Genomic DNA, 13625 nt, shown 5'->3' with positions numbered 1-13625 from the left:
CACATTAGTTTCCTTCCTCATTAGAGGAGCAAGCTAATTTCCCAATTATGGAATTAGTGAAACTCTTTACCCGAGGGCTTCCTCTGCTCTGGCAGTGTCTAGCTTCCTTTCTTCTTACATTACATAAATCCTATAGATCCTCACTGAGCGTTGTTCCATGCCACACTTGTCACACATAAGTCCTCCCTGGGATGCTTAGTTATTTTATCAGGGCCCTTGCTAGGGTTTCCTGATACATCAGTAAACACTCCAAGCTCACTTTTACACCTTTAATCAGCCAGTGTACTAATGAAGCTTCAGGTCCCTGTCAGATGCTCTGCAAAATGCCTGCCACTGATTACACCACAGCCACTGATCACTCACTCTGGTAATGGGCGTTCTACATGTGTCTCACTGGAATCTAAAATCTATGAGATCTTTGGTTAGTTGCTTCTTTGTTCCACCCTTTTGCTTTCTCTAACTTTATTTTCTTTTCTAATTGGCCAGATAAGAAATGCTCCTTTAGGGTAGATGAATCACTTCCTGATTGTTCTCTCAGCTGACAATAGTTCTCCCCATTTATTGGCTGGTAGAAATATGGTACTAGGACTGTCTCAGCTCAGGATATGCGTATTAATTCACTGATAGGTAGACTCCACTTAGGGATTCTATTGGATGGTATTATATCCCCAACTCCTTCCCTGGCAGCAAATGTGTTTTATATTTCAATCCAAAGAAGACTTCTGAGTATCTACCATGTACCAGGTATTTTATTAGATGCTGGGTAGTTTGGGGTTTTAAAAGGCATTGTTTCTTCTATTGAGGGTCTTATAGACAATGAAAGAAACTTTAATATTGTATTGACCATGCCATTTTTCTTCAATTTCTCTCTACCCTACTGTTCTGTGTTACCATTTTCCCCTGGTTCCTCCAACCTCTCTGATCAATCCTCTTCTGTTCCTACTGCAGATTCCTCTTTTTCTGTCAACTCTTCAAATGTTGATGTGGTGTGGCTTCTCTGTTCTTTATTTCGTCTTCTTCTGTCTTTAATGTACATATTCTCCCAGAGTGATCTCATATACTCTACCCTGGAGATTAACAGGGATCCTTCTAACTAAAATATCTCTCTTATACTACAAATCTGTACACATACAATTTATTGGATGCCCATTCTTTTTCCACCAAATCTTCTACTCTTTTTCCACTGGCACCCTGCACCTGTTGTCAAAGCCTGGCTGTTAGCCCAGCATCCTCCTCCTCCCTACCCCTCACTCCCTACGTGCAGTTAGTGGTAAAGCCCTGCCAATTCTTTATTCTTTTTCATTTCTCAAATCCTCCCATTTTCCATTAATAATTCAATTGCACTAGCTTTGGCTCTTTTCTTCTTTTCCCTGGGATATTACCAAACTCTATCAGATCTTCTTGTCTCACTTTGCATTCTCCAATGCATTGTTCACAGCAGAACAACCTTTATAAAATATTCCATAAAACATAAAGCACAAAAGCAAAATAATACATTCTTCTGATTAAAACCCCTTAATGGTTCTTTATTACACACATGATAAATTCAAATTCCCTATTTGGGAAGGCTCTGTATTCTGACTCTACTTCTCAGTCTTATTTCATGATTCCATTGCTCCCTGCTCTCACCTCCCATAGCCACCCACATACACAACTTTCACCCATTTCCAAATAACACGCAACTACTTCCACTTTTCTTTTCCTTGGGCATCCGTTCTACTTTCCCAGGAGAACACATATTCATTTTCCTAGACTTGTTTCATTTATTTTTTATTTTTTGTTTTTTACCTGAAGTCTACCTTTATACTTGGGTAGATTTCAACCCTCGCTTATTTGTACCTTCACTGTGCTGTGTACATGAATTCATGAAGCATCCAATCTACACTATTGCATTGTCTGTTTACACATACATCTACTTCTATTATAAGTTCACTGAGGACAAGAACAGAGTTATATTGACTTCTGAGTTCCCAGGACCTATCAAAGTGCCTGGTCTAGATAAAACATTAAAAAAATGCTTATTGACAGTTTGGATGGAAGAATGATGGCAATATTCATTTTTATTTAATGTTATTCAATTATATATTTATATATTTATAAACTGTCTTTCTGGGCATGAACATCTGATCTTCTGAAGAAGCTCTACCAGTTAACCTTCCTCAAAATATGGACTCGGTATTAATTAATTTTACTTTTTCAGATGTGGGATAGCCCATGTTAAACATTAGCCATTTTGAGCCAAAAGCCTCTGAATGAAACACAACTCAAGCTCCATGTTGGGTCTTACCACTAAATGTAGAGGACACAAGAGTTTTTTTGACTACCCGCCATCTGAATCCCCTCCTATGTTTCTAATATATATCTTGGTGGAAGGCAGGCCCTGAATCCTACTAAAGCTCCAGGAAGCCCAACTAATTCAGATTCAGGCTTCTCTCATGAATGACATCCAGACTTGGCCAACAAGATACAAGTCCTCCTGGTGCTTCAAATTTAGAGTGACACAAAAATCAGAGACAGTGGGATGCATCCACTTGTGCCACGGCTGCGCCCATTTCCCAGTTTGGTAGTAGTAGCCATGTCTGTTTCCTCTCCCGGGCAGAGAAGCAATATCTTCACATAACAGTTCCTGGGACCTACCCGATATTTCCTTGTTCCTGCTCATTTTCCAAGCCTCATGCTCTAGCCTCCTGAGGAGTTTCCTGAGTTACTTCAATCTTTTTTTGTAAAAATCCTTTAGCTTCAAAATTCTTTAGCAGTTCCTGCTTATTTCTACTAACAAAACTGACTAATAACTATGGATGAATTTTACTTATGCAGAATTGTTTAAGTGGAAAACTATATGCTAGTGTGCCTCTAATTTAAAAATGGTTGTATTTAAATCACTAAATACATTGGGCACAGCTATCCTAAGTAATGAATACAGAAGCAAAATGTTCTTCTAACACAACACCAGGGAGCAGACTCTGTGGGCAAATGACATAAGTAATTTATGGACAATAACTATTGCTTTGCCTTCAGATATTTCTTTATCTCTTTTGCATGCCTTTCCCCAGGTGCCATCTGAAAGGGGAATAGTAGGCGGCTAATGAAGGTGTACTCAGTGGTATTTTACGCAGCCTCAAGAATAAGGAATGGAGCAATTGTCTGCAATCATAACCAGATGTTGCAAAGCTCTATAAGCCTTAATGGCTGTTGTTTCAATGCAGCTTTTTAGGAGGAAAAAAAAATCAATATACTAAAATAAATGATCTATGGGAAGCATTTACTGGCCATTTTTCATGAGAAAATTACTATACAGAGACTTAATTGTGCTCTTTGGATATAGTTTGAAAGTTGAAAAGCTAAAGAATTGTGTTTGTATTTGCATGTTTGGCTTTTGTAAGAAGTTTTATGAATTATCATTGGGACATCTATAGAGGCTTTGCTACTTACTGACAACTATGCATGATGTTGGACTTTAAGCAACTTAAAATACTTGAAAGAAAAACTGCATCTTGTTCAGCTGAAAACATGTAGTACTAAATGGAACAGATGTGGGGCCTTGCGACTTCAGTATGTCAAAATAATACTTCTTTCCTCTCTCTTAAATTGGACCTCTGGTAGCTACAAGAATAGTGAGCAATCTGTGCAGGTAGCTAGCCAGATATTCTCCTCCTACTCAAACACCAGATTCATGGACAGGCCAATCTGCAAATTAACTAGGTGATGTTGGCATCTTTGCCATATTTGGACAGTGAACCTTATGGTTTCTCCCAGTGTTTCCCAAAGGATGGCGCTTAGACCACATGTATGAGTCGGTTGGGACACTTATTAAAAGCGCAGACTTCTTGGCCCCACCCTTCACACTTGAATTAGAACCTCTGTGGATATAGTCTGTACATCTGTCCATGATGTGTCCTAGGTGATCGATGAAAACTCTCTGAGTATCGATCATTCATGATGTCTCTGTCCTCTTAAACCTCCTCATTAGGACCAGAGTTAATTCTAGTCAAATGTGAAGAAATACAGAATTATATTATATGCAGAGACTTCTCTATTCTTCCCCAACTGCCCTCCCTTCCCAATTCATTTGACAGCATCTCACTCCCTTACCCTTTCCTATACAATCCATCATCTGGGGACCTTGTTCTCTCACTGCTTTCTCCTAACACCTTCCGCTTCCTGTGATCCAACTCAGAATTTGGCCATCCCATTCCTCAAACTCTACTCTTCCCTTAAAACACCTCTCCTGGATTTTATCCCCATAGCCAAATCAGCTACGAAATAAGAGCCGCGGACAAGCTATTCTGTAATTATTGTGGGAGGGCTGGAGAAAATTCCCCAAATAATCCTTCATTATTGAATGACACTAAAGCATTTAACAGAACCCCCTCTGTGCAAAACACTTGGTTGACTGTCTCTTCCAAGAGAGTTAACCAAATTAGATTTTGCAGCTAATACACTCTAATACATATTTGCTAAAATAATGGTGGGAATCTCAATTCAGGTTTCAGGTAATGGTAACATGATGGTGGTGGTGGTGAGAAATCTATGAAAGAAATAGTCTCTAGTTCAGGAATAGAGAGTGGAAAAGGCTGACTAGTGGGAGGTACATGATTTCATACCAGTGAAGTCAGTACCAGTGCGCTGTACTGAATGCTCCAAAAAAGTCATTAGCCCGGAAAAACAGAGAGATATTTACTGTCTGAGTGAGGGGGTGCATGGTGTGCATATGTGAATGATACAGCAGGCCAGCATGCTTTTTAAGCATATCTTAAAGGAAATTAGGTAGGATCTGACCAGACATGGCAGGAGGAGTTCTGTATGGAGGAAACAGCATGAATAAAGACAGAAGCAGGAAAGGTCTGACCTTGGATATCTAGAGATGTAAACTGGAGATGGCAGCAGGGGATCCCGGGGAGAGAAAGTTTCCACTGGAAACACTGAGGAAGAAGAATGTGGAGGAAATTGACTACAGCTGTCCCTGAGTATGTAGGAGGGGAGGCTGACTCTGCTTTTAAGCCTGCTTGATACTAAATATATTCATAGTTTCAGTGTGAGAATAAGCCTCATCTTTCTACAAGTCTTAAAACTGTTTTCTCCGAAAGTCCTGTCCATGAAGTTTTGTTCTTTTATAGTCCCCATCCCATGCATTAGTGAAAACACAGCTTCTATTTTCCATCTTTTAGTTATTTGCTATAAGTACCCATGTGGTGACTGCCTTATTATTGGAATGTCCAAGTAAGATTTTCAGGAAATGCAGAAAGGGTGTTTGTAAATTATAGCCCGTTTTTCCTTCGAAATGTGAACCATAACACTCTTGGTGATACTAGAAACCAAAGGCCCTTAATTTGATTTCATTGCACCACAGATAAAGAACATCAGGATTGTTTTGTTGTTTTAGTGAAGTAGAAAACATCGCCCACAGGCAAGAAACTATAGGAGAAAAAGGCAAGAGAAACTTGAGTTATTTTATAGAAGAAGAAAGAAAGAAGGAGCCCACATTTGGTAGGACCCTGTCCTTATCCAGGGGACATTTCGTGTTAAGTGGCAGAGTCTATTAATCCAGTAACAAGATTTATGAAGAAAGTCTACTATCTTTTGAATTTAAATAGATCTCCCTATCATTCATTTAGCACTTTATATATTGTTGAGATTTGGATTTTTAAAAATCTATCTTCAAACAAATTCTTTGTTTATATTAAACTTACTGTTTTGATCTCTAAGAAAAATTTTCATATCTATGTATCTATTTGGATTCAGTGACATTTCCTTCCAGAATTAGATTTTTTTTTGTTTTCTGAAGAGTCTGGGAAGAACTCAACCACACGTGGATATCCTGGTCAAAAGTGAAGTGAATCCACCCTACCAGTCACTTGTCTGTCCTCATTTTAATTTAAATACACCTTCCATATCCTCTGCCAGCTTGTCTCACTATTTCTCCAGGTCCATATAAAGAAACAAATTTTAACATTGCTTATAAAATTCAAAAAAAAAAAAAAGAAAGAAATTTTATTCTCAAATAGAGGAGAGATTAAGTACTAAATTGCCTATGAAATAAGAAATTAGATATTGTTTTCCTGTAACACAGGAAACTATTCTTTTTTTTCTTTTAGAGACCCAACTCTAGTTTTATTTATTATTAATTAATTAATTTTTAAATAGAAATTATTATCAAGTTGGATAACATACAGTGTATACAGTGTGCTCTTGGTTTTGGGGGTAGATTCCTGTGATACATCACTTACATACAACACCCAGTGCTCATCCCAACAAGTGCCCTCCTCACTGTCCATCACCCATTTTCCCCTCTCCCCCGCTCCCCCCCATCAACCCTAGGTTTATTCTCTGTATTTCTAAACTATGTGTTTACAAACTGGGTCTTATAAGCTTAGTGAGAACTCATAGTAGAAATGAGATAGCAAATAATCTCCATAGAATGTAAGACACTTGTAACCTGCAAGGCTTTCAGCTGCCACAAAAGTAAATATTTTAGTAATATTTATAATTCTTATTATATTTAAAGTGAATAAAAGGAGAAGGAAACATATCTAATAATTAAATAGTGATATTAATAGGTTAAGCTTCCATAACACTTCGGAATGTCAGGTTTTTTTATGATTTTCACCTTGTTTAATCTTCATGACACAAAATCTAGATAAGGCAGGGAAGATGGTATTATTATTATTATTATTATTACTATTATTATGCATGTTAAAGTTGAGCTGGCAAATGGCTAGGCTTAGTTCTAATGGCTAGTAAGTAGCAAAGCCAGGACTTAAATCCTGGTGCACTTTTTTTTTCATATATTTATTTGAGAGAGAGACAGAGAGAGACAGAGAGACAGAGCATGCAAGCCAGGGAGGGGCAGAGAGACAGGGAGAGAGAGAGAATCCCAAGCAGGCTCTGCACTGGCAGTGGGGGCTCAAATAGACATGGGGCTCAAATCCACGAACCGTGAGATCATGACCTGAGCTGTAGTCAAGAGGCAGACACTTAACCAACTGAGCCACCCAGGTACCCCCAATCCTGGTGGACTTTGACTTCAATGCAGTGTGTCAAAAGGGTAAACGAAGTAAAGTGTCTTTGATTTTTATCCAGAAATTTGGAATAAAGCTATCACTTTTGTAAAAAGGGACAAGCATATTTCAGCAGTGGATCTTTTTAATATATTCTTTTATGAAATACTTTACAAGATAGTAAATAGGCTTTTTTTATAATAAAAATACAGCTTAAATAGCAAAGCAATAATGTTAGGCAATTTCTTTTCAAACTTTATCATGAAAGGCTTTGCAAATTTAGAAACTAGAAATCACGATAAAAGCTTAATGACTAAGACACTCATTTTGTTATCATATCTTTTAGAAGCAAATACTGCCATTAGTATAAAACTTCATTATAACTTTTTAAAGTTTCTAGCAATTTAAAATTTCAATCATTTGAAATATCCTAAATTTAAAAATCAGCCCAAAGCCAGCTATTCATGAAAAGCTTGAACAAAGTTTTCAATTATAAAAATTATGATATATTTTAGCACTTCTTAGTATAGGCAAAGAAAATTACCACCATAACAGATAACTTTCTTAAAGCCACTTGTATCTTGCCATTGGAGCTTTTGAGCCTTGTATTTATTTATTTATTGTTTATTCATTTTTGAGAGAGAGAGAGAGAAAGAGAACGCAAGCAGGGAAGGGGCAGAGAGAGAAACACACACACACAGAATCCGAAGCAGTCTCCAGGCTCTGAGCTGTCAACACAGAGCCAGATGTGGGATTTGAACCCATGAACTGTGAGATCATGACCTGAACCAAAGTTGGAAGTCGGACACTTAATCCACTGAGCCACCCAGGAGTCCTGGAACTTTTGAGTTTTTAACTGAATGAATATAAACTATGGATTGAGGGGTGCCTGGGTGGCTCAGTCCATTAAGCGTCCAACTTTGGCTCAGGTCATGATCTTGCAGTTGGTGAGTTCAAGCCCCACATTAGGCTCTCTGCTGTCAACCCAGAGCCTCCTTTAGATCCTCTGTGCCCCTCTCTCTCTGCCTCTCCCCTGCTCGTTCCTCTTTCTCTCTCTAAATAAATAAATGAACTTAAAAATAAAAGAAACTATGAATTGATAATATGCTAGTATTTTATTAGAACACTGGCAGAAAAAGATCAGATATGAGACTTCTTGAAGTCTATTAAAAAATGTTTCACGATTGGGTGCTTGGGTGGCTCAGTCAGTGAAGCATCAGACTTCAGCTCAGATCATGATCTCACAGTTCCTGAGTTTGAGCCTCGCATCCGGTTCTGTGGAGCCTGGAGCCTGCTTCAGATTCTGTGTCCCTCCCTTTCTCCCCCTCCCCAGCTTGCACTCTGTCTTTATTCCTCTCAAATATAAATAAACTTTTAAAAAATTAAAAAAAAATAAAAAACATAAAAGTTTCAAGATCAAAGACACAAAAGCACCTTGTTAATATAAGAAAGCACATTCATGTATAAAGCAAATACTATACAGCATGATTTTGGTATCAATCTCCACTTCTCTCTAAGTGTGCTTAGGAGACGTGTGTCTTCAAATCTCATCACTCAGTTCTTCTTTATTGGTTATAGTTCTGAATTTCAGTACTCCAAATTGACCTTCACTAGAATGGTCAATTGCTTGGCTGGGCTTAGCTTAGCAATTTCAAGGAAATTCTCAGTTTCTCATTGTATTTTTGTAAAATTCACAGTTTAAATGCATCATCTAATTCTTACTTTGCTTTTTAAATTAAACAATTCTAAGAAATATTATAACTTAAGGGATGGATGTGTAACTTAGCTCCCTCACAGTGTATTATTTGTAAAAATGTCTCCAGAGGTTCTATGCCAGGAAATATATGCAGATTGTCCTGCCTTTCAGTAAAAAGAGCCTCTGAATCCCTATCCCCCCGATGTGACCACATCCCACCCTGCAATCCAGAAACCTCTGCTAGCACAGTCAGCCTGGAGGTACACTACTTAATTGTTTGATCCTCACGTCATGAATGTTTTTCATGTCCATCTTGAAGAGCGCCCTCCCATCATCTCTTGATGGTAGAAAGTTAGTGTCCTTTTAGGCAAGGCATTGATTAGTCTAAAGAAGGGAAGAATGAAAATTACAGGCATTGTGCTATGATGAGGGTAAGACAGTTATGAACAAAAATAAAGAGAGTTGCCACATGTAGGTAACTACCCATTCTTTCTTTAAATTTCATCTTTAGAAAATGGGCCTGGCCTCCATGTCTTGCCTTACTGGGTATATTTTCCCATAAGGCTGTGAAGAGGGGTAGGGTAGCCATTGGTTTCTTCCAAGCATTCAAGTTGTTCTTTCTAGACACAGAGCCAGATTCAACTTCCTACCTTGTCTTGAAGTTAGGAGGGATCACATGACTTGCTTTGGTTCATATCTTCTGACCAGAAGTATCACAAGTCACTTTCTAGCAGATACTTTAAGAGTCAATACATCATTCACCATGACCCCTTTTCTCCATTTTTGCAGTCAGGAAGGCACAGAGATAGAGCTCCCTTAGCCTAGGATCCTGAGTGTGAATGATATAGAGCAAGACTCCCCCTCCAGATGACCCATGATAAACAAGTAGCATGAGCAACAAATATGCCTTTGTTGTTTTCAGTCAATGATATTCTAGAGTGGTCTGTCATTACAACAAAAGCTATCCTGTCTTGACTGATGTAAGAATCAAGTTGAATAAAATGTAAATTGCTTCAAAGAGTTTAAGGCCCACTTAAATAGAAGCTCTCATTTCCATGTGAGATGCTTCATATTCATAAGAAAGTCTTTAAGTTTATTGATTCATTGAAAGAAATTTGAATTGTTCAGTCTTAATATTTGCACTTTCTCAATCAACAAGAGTTTTGCTAGCAAATATATTGACGAACAGAAGATTTTGGAAGCTGCATAGGTAGCTTCCTTTCAAAGTGAGACATTTATCATAGAGAAACAGAACAAGTTACTAGTGGACAATAAATACTTCTAGAATAGGAATCCTTATTTTCCATGCCAGAAATCCATCAAGATTCATTAATGGAGCAACAAATTGTGCAAAGCTTTGCCGGCCATTCCCAAAGCGGAGCCCAAGGCAATTTGGTACTCATGGGTCTTTGTGTCCCTTCTCATTGCCTTCAGGATTTTTGCTTGGTCATCCAATGTGGGTCTTGATTAGATTGCAACATGAATAGCAGGACTACAGTTCTAAGCTATATTTGAATTCACAAGTAAAAGATTTTGGGGGGCCAAGAATAGGTAAAGATTGTGTAACTTAATACAATGACTGAGAATCTAACAATTAGAAAACCCCTAAAATACATGTCAAAATGATAAGACCATCAGATGTTATTCCAATAAATACATTTTTTCCTTTCTTCTCTCTTCATTATATTTCTATGTAATTGAATTCCATCTTTTTGCTCCATTAGCCTTCAAAGAAACTATTACCAGGTGCTAGGCACAGGTAATATCAAGGCCCTGCAACAATGCATTAAGTAATTTGCAAACATACAAAATATGTTAACAATCTATCAATGCATTAAATGGTTTTAAAAAGGGCTGTTAGTAATCAGTGGTGGCAAATGTCCAGTGTGTAAGGAAAATAGGGAAATGATGGTTGTAACTCTTAATACTACCTTGAAAATAAGCAATATATTTATTGATCTGATCTTTCAAAGTAAACTTCTCTGATCTAGTTAGAGCAACTGTTTTGACTCAGTTTATAATGTTTTTGTACCATTATTTGATACTTTAAGCTATGGGACTTCTTATATCTTAATGTTTAGTGGCAAAGAAACTGTAAATAGACACTTCTTTCCTCTAAAACTGATCCCAAATATATAGATGTTTTAATTTCTACAGTAGCTACAATATGGGCAGAATAAGGTAGTCAAAGAAAGTCTCCAAGTTCTGGTCAGAATAGCAGTCACTATTTTTTCCTTAACCCTACTCTGCTTGATTTGGGGGAAAAAAAAGCATTTGATGTGTTCTTTTTTTTTTCTCCAAGGGAGATCAGGAGAGCAAATGTGATGTAGGGTGTCCTATTTCAGGGCTTTTTAAGGACAATATTCTGATCTCTTAGGCTTAATAAGCAGATTTTTTTAAAGCTTGTGCAAGAAATAAAAGCATTCCTTCACTGGGGTGACCTGGGAGTCTGAGGAGTTCAGCTGTCTTCACCTCAGAGGCATTCTGCCCCACTTGAGGTAGAGGTAAAATGCAGGCTTGAAAAAAGAAATCTATTGAGCTGAGTGAGGAGCAAACATACACATGAGATGCTCAGCTAATAAAATCAGTAGGAGTAAATCGTTATACATTTTAATATGCTTAGTGGTTTTTTTCTTTTTCTCACTGAGCCACTGTGGGTGTGGAAAGTATCTGATCAAACATGAACATCTTGAAAAATTTCTTTAAAATAAGGGTAAAAGGCACAATGAGTGTGTATACACACACACACACACACACACACGCACACGCACACGCACATGCAGAGGAAGACTGCTTTAATTTTATTTTATCTTGTGAAGTTTAAATTGCTACAGCTTTCTGATCCAACAAGCTGATAGTTTAGGACTCCACACTTCCAGTTGACTGCCCTTCCTGAAATATCCTTTGTGCTTCTTTAATCTTTAAACAGCCCGTGTTTTGCTTAGCTAGTCATCCCAAGTTTTTCCTTTCTTCCTTTTTTTTTCTGAAAGAAAAAATTGGGATGTGGCCAAGCTCAATGATTCAGGGGACTCAGAGAGAAATGTTGTCCACACAAATAGTCATTCTACTTCTGAGAAATCACTGGTGGATTATTTCATTATATTTCAAGTTTCCGTTGTCTTGCTTGTCAAATTTCAAAATTGGTTTTATTTTGAGATGGAAAAGTGTCTAAGTTGAGCCCACAGAAAACTAGTTTAGTTAAGAAATGAAAGTGAAGCAGATCACAACAGCAAAAGTGTAAGAATATCATGAGAAAGGAATTATAATTATCAACTGAATAGTTAAAATATCTGAGCTAAAGAGGTTGCAGGTAGTAAGTCTTATAACTTAATCCCACTGGTGAGATTTTACTTGCCGATTTGCTGATTTTCCCCCCAAATGCTTTTTACCACTCCAATAGTGAGAATACTGTAAGCTTTGAACAGTAAAGTATCAACATGAATAAGATCTGTAACAGATTCACTACACTGGAACAAAAAAGACCAAATCATTATTAAAGTCATCAAATTGTAAATGCTATCACAAACATTATTTGTATTGTAACTGTAATTGTAGGGCATATTGTATTTTTATTGCCTACTGACATAAGTAGGTATGAAAAACACATCAGATTAAGGGCATTGTTTGACTGCAGTAATTAAGTATCTGCTGTAACCTAAGATAATATGTAAGCTATTGTATGCTCCATTATATACACACACAGAAAAAGCCTTACAGAAACAAGATAGAAGTTGGTTATGTTTACCATGACCTTCACAGCCAGCATTGATTCAGTAATAGTATTAACTCAAATTCTTAGTCAAAATTCACTTTTCAAATAATTCTTGAAAGGAGAACCAGAAAATAATCTTAAATGAGAGTATAAGAAACTCTGTAAAGCAAATCTATAAAACTTCATTCAATGTAATGGTTCAGAAAAGTACTTTGATCATGTTTGGACTTGACTTAATCACAATCATTGCACCAACAGTAGACCATAGAAACACCCACTGTTTACACTGATGTATAACAATTGTTACTTTGTAGATAGTAGTTGTGCATTCACTTTCTGAGTTTCATTTTCCTCATCTGTGAAGTGGGGAAAGTATTAATCACTGCTCCATAGGATGAACATGAAGACTGATTGAAATAACGCATGTCAAGCAGCAATTCAAGTGTCACGGCCATAGAAAGTTCTTTCAAAAACAGTCCAGATAATTCCTCTCCTGTGTCCTCCTAATTATGCTGAGAATAAAACCCACTGTATCATGGCCTTTCATGGCCCTGAACGTCTGGCACTTGCCTACATCTCTTTCCTTACTTTATTTTATTTTATTTTATTTTATTTTTTTTAAATTTTTTTAACGTTTATTTATTTTTGAGACAGAAAGAGACAGAGCATGAATGGGGGAGGGTCAGAGAGAGAAGGAGACACAGAATCTGAAACAGGCTCCAGGCTCTGAGCTGTCAGCACAGAGCCCGACACGGGGCTCGAACTCACGGACCGCGAGATCATGACCTGAGCCGAAGTCAGATGCTTAACCAACTGAGCCACCCAGGCGCCCCTCTTTCCTTACTTTATACCATGCTTCCTTTGCCCAATTGGTCAGGCAGGAGGAGTTAGTTCCTTTTTGCTCATAGGAGGGTCAGCCTGTTTGTTCTATTCAGGCCTTCAATTGAGTAGAAGAGGGTCACTCGCATTAATGAGGGCAATCCAGTTCACTCAGTCTACCAATTCAAGTGCTAATCTCATCCAAAAACATCCTCGCAGACACCTAGAATAATTTTTTACCAAATACCTGCACAGTTGAGTTGATATATAAAATTGACCAACACAATTTGTAAATGGCCATAAAAAGTAAAATATAATTGCTATACAGATTTAAAAGGTTTGAAAGAAGACTTCACATCAAAAAAAAGGCTACGAGCTCCCTCATTTATTCTTCAATTCT

This window comes from Panthera onca, chromosome B3 (genome assembly GCF_046562875.1).
Source record: "Panthera onca isolate mPanOnc1 chromosome B3, mPanOnc1 haplotype 2, whole genome shotgun sequence".
Lineage (NCBI taxonomy): Eukaryota > Metazoa > Chordata > Mammalia > Carnivora > Felidae > Panthera > Panthera onca.
Note: the sequence above shows the minus strand (reverse complement) of the source record.